This window comes from Phyllobates terribilis, unplaced genomic scaffold (genome assembly GCF_046119375.1).
Source record: "Phyllobates terribilis strain yellow unplaced genomic scaffold, ASM4611937v1 Scaffold_2__4_contigs__length_985480577, whole genome shotgun sequence".
In the NCBI taxonomy this organism is placed as follows: domain Eukaryota; kingdom Metazoa; phylum Chordata; class Amphibia; order Anura; family Dendrobatidae; genus Phyllobates; species Phyllobates terribilis.
In genome coordinates, this window is record NW_027362762.1 from 813,293,772 (window position 1) to 813,307,734 (window position 13,963).

The window sequence follows — 13,963 nt, forward strand, 5'->3', positions numbered from 1 at the left end:
CCAGAAGAAACTGGTCAAGATAACTCAAAATGTTACACAAGTTCAGTATGTATACATTATTAGATTCACGGGGGCAGCAATACCGGAGTTTTCAGGACCATACTGGCCCCTTTGTCAGGATTGATGTGGTTAAATCCTAATAAAGTAACAGTCCTGAAACGCGTTGGTATTCCTGCTCCTGAAATGTTATAACGTGTCAATCACTAAATTATTAAACCTATTTGCATGCCCGCACAGTAAAGGAGCATTTATATTAACAGAGTTCTTTGAACCGCTCATTTGCCAATAATCAGCCATTGTAAACAGGCTGTAAACTACCTGATGAATAAATAAAACACTGGTTGCTCAGATAAAATTATTTTTAATCTTGCTTAAAAATCATCACTTAGCAGCACATCATCTTGTGTAAACAGGACCTGTGCTGCCGAGAACAATGACAATGCTATGCGCACAGAAGAAACTATTATCGATATTCTGTGTGCATAGGAAATGTGCTCTGCCTATCTAAACAGGCTATTAAATGACCACCAATTGGCAAACCTATACATGATCAACGGGAAGGGAATCTGTCAGTAAGATCTACCCTGTTACGCCGTCTATATGGACATGCAGGTCACAAGAAGCTGAACAAAATGATACCTTGATAACTGTGATCCTATGTCTTATTCCAGAGAAATCCCAGTTTTTATTTTATGCAAATAAGCTGTTAAGATCTATGGGCCGGACATAGATCTGTATGAGAATCTGCCTCCATAAGTTGTTTTAAATGAGAGCAGAGCTAAACCTTGTCTCATTACAAACACATCATCTTCTCACAGTGCAGTCAGCTCTGCTGTCCTACCCTTCCCCCCCACTGACTGCCTGTGAGGTGAAAGCTGAAGCACTGAGAGGACAACTGCAACTGCAAATGTGTTTTTAATGAGATAAAGTTCCTTTCTGCTGTACAGTGTTAGTTCTGATCTCACTGCAGAGCTATTTATGATTATGAGAGCAAAGTGTCAGTCATTACATGTCTCTCAATGATAACGCCCACTTTCATTTATATTAGATCTCCCTGATAATCTGCCTCCAGAGATCATGTCCGGCCCATAGATCTTTACAGCTCATTTACATATTGAGAAAAATGTGGATTTCTCTGGAATCAGACATCGGGTCACAGATATCAAGGCTTAATATTACTCAGCTTCCTATGACCTACATGCCCATATAGTCGGCTTAGGAGGGTTGATCCTACTGACAGATTCCCTTTAATCATTGCATGTTGGTGAGTAATTGGATCCTTAGTCTCTGTGGCTACATATTGATTGTACCCATTGCTCCTTAATTACTTGTCAGTTTGACAGTGTAAGTATGAACAGATAGAAGAGGATATTCCATCACAATCTTAATCTGTGTGTACCAATTTTCTGCTGGCACTGAAAGTATGGATTTTTTAGCCCTACGTCAATAGTCATTTTAAACAGGACCTGCAACTCACCATAAATATGTAATTTTTTTACTTGATGTAAATGCTGCTGTTCGCTTGAGTATGACATTTTTTTTTGTTCCTGCGCCTCTCCGTACCTCCGATAGGGCTCCTTCTTCCCTGTATATAGATCTAGGCTTTTGAGCCACAAGAAAACGTCCATAGAGAACAGTTGACAACCACACCCATCTGGATAAAAAGATTAGATTTTCATACATACATTCATGCATGCGTAGGAAGAAAAGAAAAACAATGCTATATTCAGGAGCACAGCGCCATTTACACCAGGTAACATAATTACACATTTATAATAAATAAATAATACTACCCTGCATGGAAACTAATATTTCATGAAGATAATGTAACTTTGTAAGCCCATATGGTGTATACTTTTTCAGTTTTCATAGCTATAGGATATAAAAAAGATCACTGTGGTTGTATGAAATAAATATAATATGTATATATATATATATATATATATATATATATATATATATATATATATACATACACACATACACCAATTAATTAGCACAGTAATAGTCAGTAGGAGGCTAATTGATACAGTAAAAATGTAGTTTATAGTATAAGTCACCACAGGTCACTAAATATAGAAAACAGACAAGGCAATTAGTACACTGAGAAGCAGCAGAATATATCATTTGCATCACTATAATAATAACTAATAACATTGGAGATGCAGAAAATAAATAAATTACTTTATATTGTTGCTTGTATTGATGTGATTATTTCTCGGAGCATATTTATAATAGCTCATCATGATATTCGATTTCATTAATGATATTATGACAGTGTGTAAATGGACTTTAGAAGGGGTCTTATTTGGTATTATGTCTGATCATAACAGGATAAATAATAATTTGAACTCTACTTTTGAGATTTATTTGCCAATGGAGACAGAGATGAGCATACATAAGGTAAATATTAAGGTAACTACCTTTCAGAAAAAAAATGCCATTTATAAGCTCTGATGGGTATGTATTAGTTATGGGTGTATATAACTGGAAACTGGATGACTACCACTGTAAACTTGTTAATATATTTTTCTACATGACATGTACAAATCAGATGAATGCTGTAAATAAGAAATCCTCATTGAGATCGTGAGGGCTCAGAGTACCCAATCTGTAAATCTATTTGGCTTCTTCTATCAACAGAATTATGTTCAATTCACCACTTCTGGGTCCTAATTTTGATTGAGAAAATTCCCCAAAACTTCAGCTTTATAAAATCATCTCTACGTACAAAATGAACATTTCTCGAAGCATGTGTATCCTCGCCTATATAGGTGGAACGTTGGTGTTTGGAAATTCTTGTCGTTAGTTCTTTTACTGTTTTGCTAACCTGAATTTTTAAACAATCGCATATACCACTTCTTTATGATGACCATTTATAATACCTCTAATGGAGTGTTTCTTGTCATCAAGATGGCTCTCAAATACTTTAGCTTTTTGCATAAATTTGCAAAAGGATCAGCTCCCACAAGGATAAGTTCCTGTAATTTTACATTTGAGCCACATAGGTAGTGCATCAATCTTTCAGAAAATAATTATAATCCAAGTAATTATAAAGATTTTGTCCTCTCTGATAAATTATACTACGGTGTCACATCTTCAAATCATGATTGGAAAACAGAATTGGGCAATATTTTCTGAGAATCCAATTTATCGCTGCATCATAATCATTATAGGTGTGACGCTTGTGAATGTCACTTCTCACGGAAAAGCTGTGAGACAGGGGAGTCAAGATGTCCAGGGTCAAATACCAAGAGAATTTGTTCTAAACAGAGGGGAGACACTGAGGAGTAAACCGGTCACAGTCCGAGGTCAGAATTCCGGGGAGGTAGCGGATCGAGACAAAGGGGCTAGGCAAACGAATGGTCAAAGGCAAGGACCAAGGTCGGTCAGCAAAAGATCAGAATAACAGAGCACTAGAGAACAAGGCACATACACCACCAAGCAAAAACTACGACTGGCAATGATCTAACCATTGTCAATGAACTAAATAGTTCAGAATGAGACACGTGAACGAAACCCAGCAGGCCAGAGCTAAATGGGCGGCTGGGCTGTTACTCACAATACTGACAGCCCAGAACGCCCCTGCATTTTATAGAGTGGCTGAGCTATCACTCACTACGTCCCTAGGGCCTTGTGACTGGCAGCATCGTGACAATAGGAATCTGATTGTATTATAACTAATCTGATTTTTTTTTTCTAATTGCCAATTAACTTTGTTCTACCTTACAACCTAGCCCTAGAATATGCCTCTCAGGGTTCTTTTTGGATAACCTCTTGCCCAAAATCTGTCATATAGGTTTTTGCTTTCCATTTGAAAACTATTCCTACATGCCTGTAGTTACTGCCCTACTGATATCCCTAATTTTAGAACTGGGGGTGCCAGCTCTGCCAAAGCAGTAAAGTATTAGTGCTGTAGAATGTAAGCCCGCAAGGGCAGGGTCCTCCTCCCTCTGTACCAGTCTATCATTGTTAGTTTACTGTAAGTGATATCTGTATTTGGTATGTAACCACTTCTTATGTACAGCACCATGGAATCAACGGCACTATATGAATAAATAATAATAATTAGTGCGCAAGTCATTAAGGCTATGTGACCACGATCAGGACCCGCTGCGGGTTTGAAGCTGCGTGTTTGTAAAAAAAACAAACAAACAAAAAAAAAACCCGCCATTTTTCAAGATCTGGGGCCGGGTCAGACTTGTTTATAGAGCGCCGAGCTGACGTTTTTATTGCTGCATGTGCTGAAGCCCTGCTATGTGTTGCAGAAATGTTCATCTGCTATGAGTGCTGACCTTCGGCACCCGGCGATCATGTGACAGACGCGCTGAGGGGCGGGTCTTATGACGCGCTTACGGCATGGTCATATTAAATGCCGCTGTAGGAAATTGACAGCAGCATTTAACATGTTAACAGCCGCGGGTGGATCTCGATTTCACCCGCGGCTGTTAGGTGCACATGTCAGGGGCACATGCCAGCTGTACAGATCAGCTGTCATGTGCCTGAAATGATGCAAACTCAGCTCTGGAGCCCGCATAAAAGGGAGGGAGGCGACATATGACATATATATATGTCATATGTTATGAAGGGGTTAAGGCAGCACTGGATTAAGATGTGCCAAATTCATTAAGAGGCATGTGCCTTTTAATGAATTTGGTGCATCTTACAATTTCTGTGCCCCTTTGTCAGAAATGTTACTTCAGATGAGAGCTGGCATACATTTTTGACATAATATCCCTTTAGTGGCATAGATCATGATGAATTTTCTTAAGCGGGCCTAGCCATGCCCTGTCCCACTCAGGCTCCATAGACTTTGTCAGGGTTGGCCAGGACCTGACTAAAAATGCTAAAAGTCCAAATTTTTTAATTTAAAAAAAAAAATTATTTTTTTGGCAGAAATTTGGCAGGTAAAAGTAATCCCTCTCTGACTATGGTTGAGAACTGATTCAATATAAAAAAATCGTGTCTGTCCCTTTCCCAAGAGATCACAATATAATCTATAAACCAACCCCAAAACAAAACTTGACTAGTGTAAAAAATCAAATGAACAGTGAACACGTGTTGATATTCCCACCACCCCAAAATCAAGTATAATTTGGCACACAAACCGATCCCACGGCTGTTCATTTGGTGATAGAGAAAAAAAGTGACTTAAAAAAAATAATTGTGCATCAAAACGTATTCCAATAGTAACAATATAAATGTGTTCTGAGACTTGTCTATACTTTTTGTGTCCAAATAAAATGGAACCGCCTAAAGTCCTAGTGGATGTCTTTTTCGGCATAAAGATATGACATTTATACTCCATAAAAATACGTTTTCAGTGACCTCAGGTTTGCAGATCTTGATGATCATATCCTTAGAGGTTGTCCACTACGTATACATTGATGCCCTATTCGTAGGATAGAGCATCAATGTCTGATCGTCCGGGATCCAGCACCCGGCACCCTCGCCGATCAGCTGTTATCAGTTCCGGTGGCAGGAGGTGCTTAATTGCTTGCCCGTCTAGTTGTAGTGGCCGCCACAGGGTATCAATGTATATGTAGTGGACAACTTCTTTAATATCCTTTATGTAGGATGGTAAACTGGTGACAAACAGAATTAACATGTCAATATACAGTGCCTACAAGTAGTATTCAACCCCCTGCAGATTTAGCTGGTTTGATAAGATGCAAATAAGTTAGAGCCTTCAAACTGCAAACGAGAGTAGGTTTTATGAACAGAAGCATAAATCTTACAAACCAAAAAGTTATGTTGCTCAGTTGAATTTTATTAAATTTTAAACATAAAAGTGTGGGTCAACTATTATACAACCCCTATGTTTAATATTTTGTGGAATAACCCTTGTTTGCAATTACAGCTAATAATAGTCTTTTATAAGACCTGATCAGGCCGGCACAGGTCTGTGGAGTTATCTTGGCCCACTCCTCCATGCAGATCTTCTCCAAGTTATCTAGGTTCTTTGGGTGTCTCATGTGGACTTTATTCTTGAGCTCCTTCCACAAGTTTTCAATTGGGGTAAGGTCAGGAGACTGACTAGGCCACTCCAACACCTTGACTTTTTCCCTCTTGAACCAGGCCTTGGTTTTCTTGGCTGTGTGCTTTGGGTCGTTGTCTTGTTGGAAGATGAAATTACGACCCATCTTAAGATCCTTGATGGAGGAGCGGAGGTTCTTGGCCAAAATCTCCAGGTAGGCCGTGCTATCCATCTTCCCATGGATGCGGACCAGATGGCCAGGCCCCTTGGCAGAGAAACAGCCCCACAGCATGATGCTGCCACCTCCATGCTTGACTGTAGGGATGGAATTCTTGGGGTCGTATGCAGTGCCATCCAGTCTCCAAACGTCACGTGTGTGGTTGGCACCAAAGATCTCGATCTTGGTCTCATCAGACCATAGAACCTTGAACCAGTCTGTCTCAGAGTCCTCCAAGTGATCATGAGCAAACTGTAGACGAGCCTTGACATGACGCTTTGAAAGTAAAGGTACCTTACGGGCTCGTCTGGAACGGAGACCATTACGGTGGAGTATGTTACTTATGGTATTGACTGAAACCAATGTCCCCACTGCCATGAGATCTTCCCGGAGCTCCTTCCTTGTTGTCCTTGGGTTAGCCTTGACTCTTCGGACAAGCCTGGCCTTGGCACGGGAGGACACTTTCAAAGGCTGTCCTGGCCGTGGAAGGCTAACAGTAGTTCCATAAGCCTTCCACTTACGGATGATGCTCCCAACAGTGGAGACAGGTAGGCCCAACTCCTTGGAAAGGGTTTTGTACCCCTTGCCAGCCTTGTGACCCTCCACCATCTGGTCTCTGATGGCCTTGGAATGCTCCTTTGTCTTTCCCATGTTGACCATGTCTGAGTGCTGTTCACAAGTTTGGGGAGGGTCTTAAATAGTCAGAAAAGGCTAGCAAAAGAGATCTTTAATCCACACATGTGAAGCTCATTATTCTTGGTGCCTGAACTACTTCTTAATACTTTTGGGGGACCAAACAGAATTCTTGTGGTTTGAGGGGTTGAATAATAAATGACACTCTGAATTAACTTTTAGCGTTTTTTTTTTTAAAAAAAAATAATTTGCTGCAGTGCATTTCCCACTTCCAGGCTGATCTACAGTACAAATGTCACAATGCCAAGTTAACTCCGCATGTGTCAACCAGCTAAATCTGCAGGGGGTTGAATACTACTTGTAGGCACTGTACAAAGCTTTCGTTAAATTGTCATTCCTGGATAATACTGGGTGACCAGAGATAGGGCGGGTGTTCTTTTTCACCTTGGAAAAGGGCATAAAATATGGCAATCATTGGTGCAGTGGTAAATATGAATTTAAATTCATCCTCAAAAATTAGGACTTTTGTATTTTTAGAAAAAATAAATGTTAAATCCAGAAAGTATTTGTCAAATTGTTTTCTAGAATCTGATGAGTGTCTGTTTTTTCTTTATGAATGAAAAACAGTCCATGTTTTTTTCAGCGTGCTGGAAGTATTTTTGGTCCATGTGTCAGATTTAAAATCTAAGTTGCACCCGTTGTTCTCGTTTATCTTCTCCCAGTAAAATATGGACTGAACACAGATTTTTTTTTCATGGGGCCATTGACTTGCAAGGTCCAATGAAAGTAGACCAAAGTAAGATACTGCATGTCCAAAAAAACTGATGTGTGAAAGAATCCTTAGGCTATGTGCACACATTCAGAATATGCAGCAGAAATTCAGCTGCAAATCCTGATGTGTTGGCAAGAAAAACGCTGTGTAAAATCTGCACGTTTTTGACATATTTTGTTGCATATTTTTCCCCACTCATTAGGGGAGAAACTCTGTAAGAATTGACAGGCTGCAGATTTGAATCTGTTTCAAATCTGCAAGGAAAAAAAAAAAGGAATATGTGCATGAAATTTCAGCAATCTCATTCACTTTGCTGGTACTGTCAAACGCTGTGTATTTTCCACATCAAATCCATGTGGAAAAAAAAACACAACAAAAATGCAATGTTTGCACCTGCCCTAAGGGTGCATTCATACTGGTCAACCCGCAGCTGTTATGTAACTGCCGAGCAGCTAAATAGAAGCCAATCTTTAATTAAAAGGAGCCCTGATAGTGAGAGAAAACCCAATAGGGAGACACTTCATAATTAGCAATATTAAACCATAGCCTGAGCTGGGTAGTGCTCAGGAAAAAGAAGTGAACACTTAGATGTTAAATACTTTATTGAATAATAATAATAAAAACAATTAAACATCAGAAAAGGTGCTTGTAAGACAACGAACATGGCAAAAATGTCCAATTGTGGTATGTTTCTCCCTGCTGCCCCTTGAAGAAGTAGGGTGAAACGCGTGTCGGAGGCGGAGGGACATGGTGCTGCATTTATCTGCTGGCCATTAGGTGACCTTCATCTACAGGTAATACCTCATACCCACAATACTATTCACTGCTGGCTACAATTCAGCATTGGGATTAGATCTTATATGAGCGTTTGAAGTATGAATCGGTTACTATGATTGTTGATGTATCCCTCTTCACTGTAACATCACTGATGTAGCCCAGCTATAAGCAGACCACTATTGGACTTTTTTGCAACGTCCCCTGTCTTACAAGCACCTTTTCTGATGTTTATTTTTTGTTATATTATTATTCAATAAACTATTTAACATCTGTCAGTGTTCATTCCCTTTTTCCTGAGCAATACCCACCTCAGGCAATGGTTTATTATAAGCCAATAGGTAGTTTGTAATAGCCTGCTTAAGCAGGCTGATTGCAATTCCATTCACGCAGAATGATCATTAATATGATAGGTCTGTGCACATACAGTACCATTGTTCTCAGCAGCACATTCTGCAGTGCGCATGCGGTAGGAAAGGCCAAAAGACTGCAGTACTTTACTCTCGTCTCAGCAGGGCAGAGGGAAGAGCACCAGGAGCACAAAGGGGACACTGTGTGGATGACGTAGGACACATCATCCACACAAAGCACAGAAGGAGGACGGCTTCGCAAGAAGAGGGGAAGCATCGGGACCAAGACCACAGATGCCCATCGGACCGGAAAGCCCTGCAGGGGAATATAACAAAGGGTGGGTTTTTTTGCCTTACAAGGCAAATTGGAGTCATATGTGCAGCATTCTAGAATGCTGTCATATGGGGTTGAAAGGTGGTGGCCGCAGGTTATATGGGAAAAACCTGGTGACAGGTTCGCTTTAAAGGGGTTTTCCTGGATTTAGGGCTTTGTTTCCAATTGGGATAAGAACTTACAGGTGGATAGTTGCTAACTACCTGCCTGTTCTGCCCTGCACTGATCTGTTCCAGTTCAAAGCAGTCATGGACCGCTCCTTCCGGCGATGCTCATATTTCCGGTGATGTCATGACAGAGCAGCGTCTTCTCTTCCAGTCTGTTCTATCGATGGGGCGCCCCTGCTGATGTCACGCTGATAGGCAGTGGTGAACCAGCTGTCAAATTGTAGGGAACAGCTGAGTCAACATGACCTGAGCAGTGATGTCCCATTGTCAGAGCAGAATGGAAAACATGGAGATGGCTGTTGATGTGAGGTCAAAAGAAGCTCGAAAGTCAGCATCTGTGCTGGCAGAGATCGCTGCAGGGCAGAACAGGCAGGTAGTTACTAGGTACCTGCCTCTAAGTTTCCCTGCCGTAGGGAATAAAAACCTCAAGTCCCGGATCACCCCTTTAAGTAACTGAATTGACAAATGTGTTTAAAAAAGGGAGATGATAGCGGTGGTATTTGATCTTGGGTATCAAACTTGAAAGAGGTGCTTATATCCCTGCGGGTGCCATCCGGTTCTCTAACAATAAGTCTTCAAAATAAGCTGTCGCTTATTAAGTCTTTCATCACTATTATATGAATATACTAATTTGAATTTTGATGTTACACCAGTTTTCTGGCAAACTTGTTATTGTCTTTACGAAGAAGAGATATACAGGTCTCATCTAGATGAAAGGTGGAGAGTAAGAACTTCTGTGTCTTCTAATGATGTACAAATCGTAACTAATATACATTCTAGCTACTTGTTGTATCCTCACTGGTTGCAACTTTCAAATTCCATCCAGGTTAACCCTAAAACAATAATTGTAAGGACGCATTCAGGCATCCATATAGATCGAGAAAAGTTCGGGCCACAATGTCCGTATTGGCTGCGGGTCTCCCAACCGGAGCCTGACAGCTTCAAAAAGGACCATACACTCCCTGACAGAAGTTATGTCGCTTATCCATGTTATTTATTAAAAGCTTATAACCCGACGTTAAATTCATCCATTGGTTTTATAAATTACTTTTTTGAAAGCTAAAACCCTCCCAAATTTGGTTTAGGTAAAGAAAATAAATTGGCATCAATGCTGAAATATTGAACATTTAATGAACACAGAATGGTCAGATTTTGGCAAGACAAAAGTTTTGTCACCTGGTCATATAATGCACCCAATCCTAGTTTACATCCTCACCAGTGCTCAGTAAATGATCGGTTAATTAGTGGGTGTGTATAAAAAGAAACCCAGCACCCCAGACCTTCACTTGAACTGCAACTTGAGCTCTGACAACATGCCAAAAATCCACCCTGCGACCAAAGCCTTGATTATCAAGAGGCTGAAGACCAGATCCACTGCAGAGGTGGCTGGCACCTTTAATGTGTCTCAACGTCAATTACAAAGCATTAAAAAAAAGATTTGAAGAGACTGGAGATGTGTGTGACAAGCCCAGGTCCGGCAGACCCCACAAGACAACTGCTCAGGAGGAACATTTGTTGGTTAGAAAATCCAAAGCAAGCCCCTCTTCCACTGCAGCAGAGCTCCAACAGGCCTGGTCACCTCAAGTCCCTGTGTCAACTAGAACAGTTTGTAGGATTCTGTCTCGAAATGGCCTCAGTGGTCGAATCAGTGCCCAGAAGCCAGCACAAAAACGTGTGGCATTTGCAAATTCCCACAGCTTACTAAACAGATGGACGCTGGAAAAGTGGCAGAAAGTGGATTTCTCCGATGAATCTTCAGTAGAATTACACCACAGCCACTGCAAATACTGCAGGAGACCTACTGGAGCCCGTATGGATCCAAAATACACCCAGAAAACAGTTAAATTTGGTGGTGGAAAGATCATGGTCTGGGGTTACATTCAGTATGGGGGTGTGCGAAACATTTGCAAGGTGGAAGGCAATATCAATAGCCTAAAACATCAAGAAGTATTAGCTACCTCTTACATTCCAAATCATAAAAGGGGTCAAATTCTGCAGCAGGATAGTGCTCCATCTCATCCATCCATCTCTACAACAAAGTTTCTCCAGGCAAAAAAGATCAAGGTGCTCAAGGACTGGCCGGCCCAGTCACCAGACATGAACATCATTGAGCATGTTTGGGGTAGGATGAAAGAGGAAGCTTGGAAGACAAAACCAAAGAATCTAGATGATCTCTGGGAGGCATGTAAGACTGCATTCTTTGCTATTCCTGATGACTTCATTAATAAACTGTATGAATCATTGTTGAACAGCATGGATGCAGTCCTTCAAGCTAATGGAAGTCACACAAAATATTAAATAGGACTCTAATAACACCACAACTTCATTCACCAATGTTATGCCACATATATTTGTATTTTAAGATAATTATTTCTTTGAATATCACATTACTTTCTGTGGGCGACAAAACTTTTGTCTTGACAAAATCTGACCATTCTGTGTCCATTAAATGATCAATATTTCAGCATTGATGCCAATTTATTTTCTTAACCTAAACCAAATTTGGGAGGGTTTCAGCGTTCAAAAGAGTAATTTATAAAACCAATGGATGAATTTAACATCAGGTTATAAGCTTTTATTTACATAACATGGATAAGCGACATAACTTCTGTCAGGGAGTGTATGTCATGTTCAGGTGAGGAGAGCCGTGGCCAATCAGTGCATTGTGGTCTGATCTCAGATCAATTTATACATCTGTCTGAATGCGCTCTACCGTTACTCCAGGGTCATCTGGCTCTTAGTGGTATTTATCACACTTGGCCCACGTGAAGTCTGTATGTTTTTGGGAGCCGAAAATTGTGAACCAAATAAGTAGGATTTTAGTCCAGAAGTTAACACATTCATTGGCGTGATATCAGTATGTCCTGGATTTCCCACATGTCAACCATCCCATTAAAAAAAATTTGCCGCACTAATTGTTTATATATGTCTGTGCTTGCCATTCTTTAGTTGTAAATGGTTTATTCACAACTGTGCTTCTTAGGGTCCATTTACATGGACCGACCAGCAGCACAATACAACGACCAATCATTATAATACAAGTAAACCTTTAGGGTATGCGCACACGATCCGGACTGGCTGAGCTTTGGACGCAGCATACTTTATGTTGCATCCAAAGCTCTGCGTTATATGAACGCAGGTGAATCGGCATGTGGTCATTGAACCATGCGAATTCACCGCATTCAATACATTGTAGTGATGTAATTTCTCTTGCAGAGAACAGCAACTCTGCAAGTGAAAAAAACATGCGGCACGTCTTTCCAGACCGCAGCATTAAATCAAACCTAAGTCCATAAACATGAGGTCAGACAACTTCAAAACCGTAATAACACAAAAATTATCTAGAGCGGCATATGACCGCAAGACAAGAAGAGATTCTGACACCGTAAAAATTTACATAATTTTATTCAAATAAGGGATAAAAATACAGTAAAATTAGACAAGGGAATGAACCTCCAAAAATAAAGGGGATGGAATACACAATGCGGTCAACTGCATATACAAGATGTTAATAATGGTACACACAGGATAATGCACCTAAACCAGGTATGATGTTAAACCCTAACAGCTGCCAAGCATGTAACGAGAAAAAAAGGGGGACAGCATGTCCATGTCCGCGGGTGGAGACGCATAGTGGACATGAGATTTTATCCATTATGCTGTAACATCTGGCCGCTGTGGGTTTGACGTTGCATAAGCACACAGCATCAAACCCACAGCACCTCCTGATCGTGTGCACACACCCTTACCGATTAGTGGTTGTTTACACAGACTAAAGTAAACCATGTGCAGTTGCGCACTGAGTGATGTGTAACAGATCACTCAGCATACACAGGCTACCATGGTTTTCGACAGTGCAAGTGTTATTCACACAGGATTACGACAAAGAACTAGGCACTCAAAATGAAAGTGGCGCCACTTGGAACTAGCAGCAGACGCAGTATTCCCTCTGCCACAGCACGTGTTATGAGACCACGTAGTGGTTTACATTGAAGCTGGACACTGCACCCCTGTTCTTGTCCACCACTGAAATCATTGTACACTGATGAAGGTCATATACAACTGAAACGTTTGTGTATTGTGCTACCTTCTCCAGTAAAATTTCACGATTTATTGAGTCATTTTGAGTGCCAAGTTCTTCGTCGTAGGGCTAAGTAGTTGGACCCTACTTGTGCACCTACCTACTACAGGATTGAGGTATTCTATCGTATTTATTTACACAGGATGACGCACCAGAGTGAATATCTTGCGCTGTCCAAAAGATCATTTCACTTGATGATCAAGCATTTTGCTTATGCATTGGGTGATCGGTGGCCTTTAAGAATAGCATTTCATAGTCCAGTCTTTATCTAAAGACCCACTAACACAGGCTGATAATCGGCTACGTAGGTGGTCATAGGAATGCTTATTAAAGATTAATAACACATGCAAAAATGACACCAATCAGCCAACGATCGAGCAAAATGAGCTGATTGGATAGGTTATGCCTGATACAAATCACCGTTTTGTCCTACCGATCATATGCATGTTCGACATAGATAATAGTATTGGCTCTCGTGCAGTTTGTAACAGCCCATGTGAACAGGTCTTTAAAGGATTGTTGCTCAACTTGTACATAGTACTAGTTTTTCTTGGCAGTGTACCTTTCTATATACACACTTCTTTATATAGATTTACTACATTTTGGGATATTTGTGCACCACAAACTGAAATCTGTAATTCTACTATCACATCCTAGT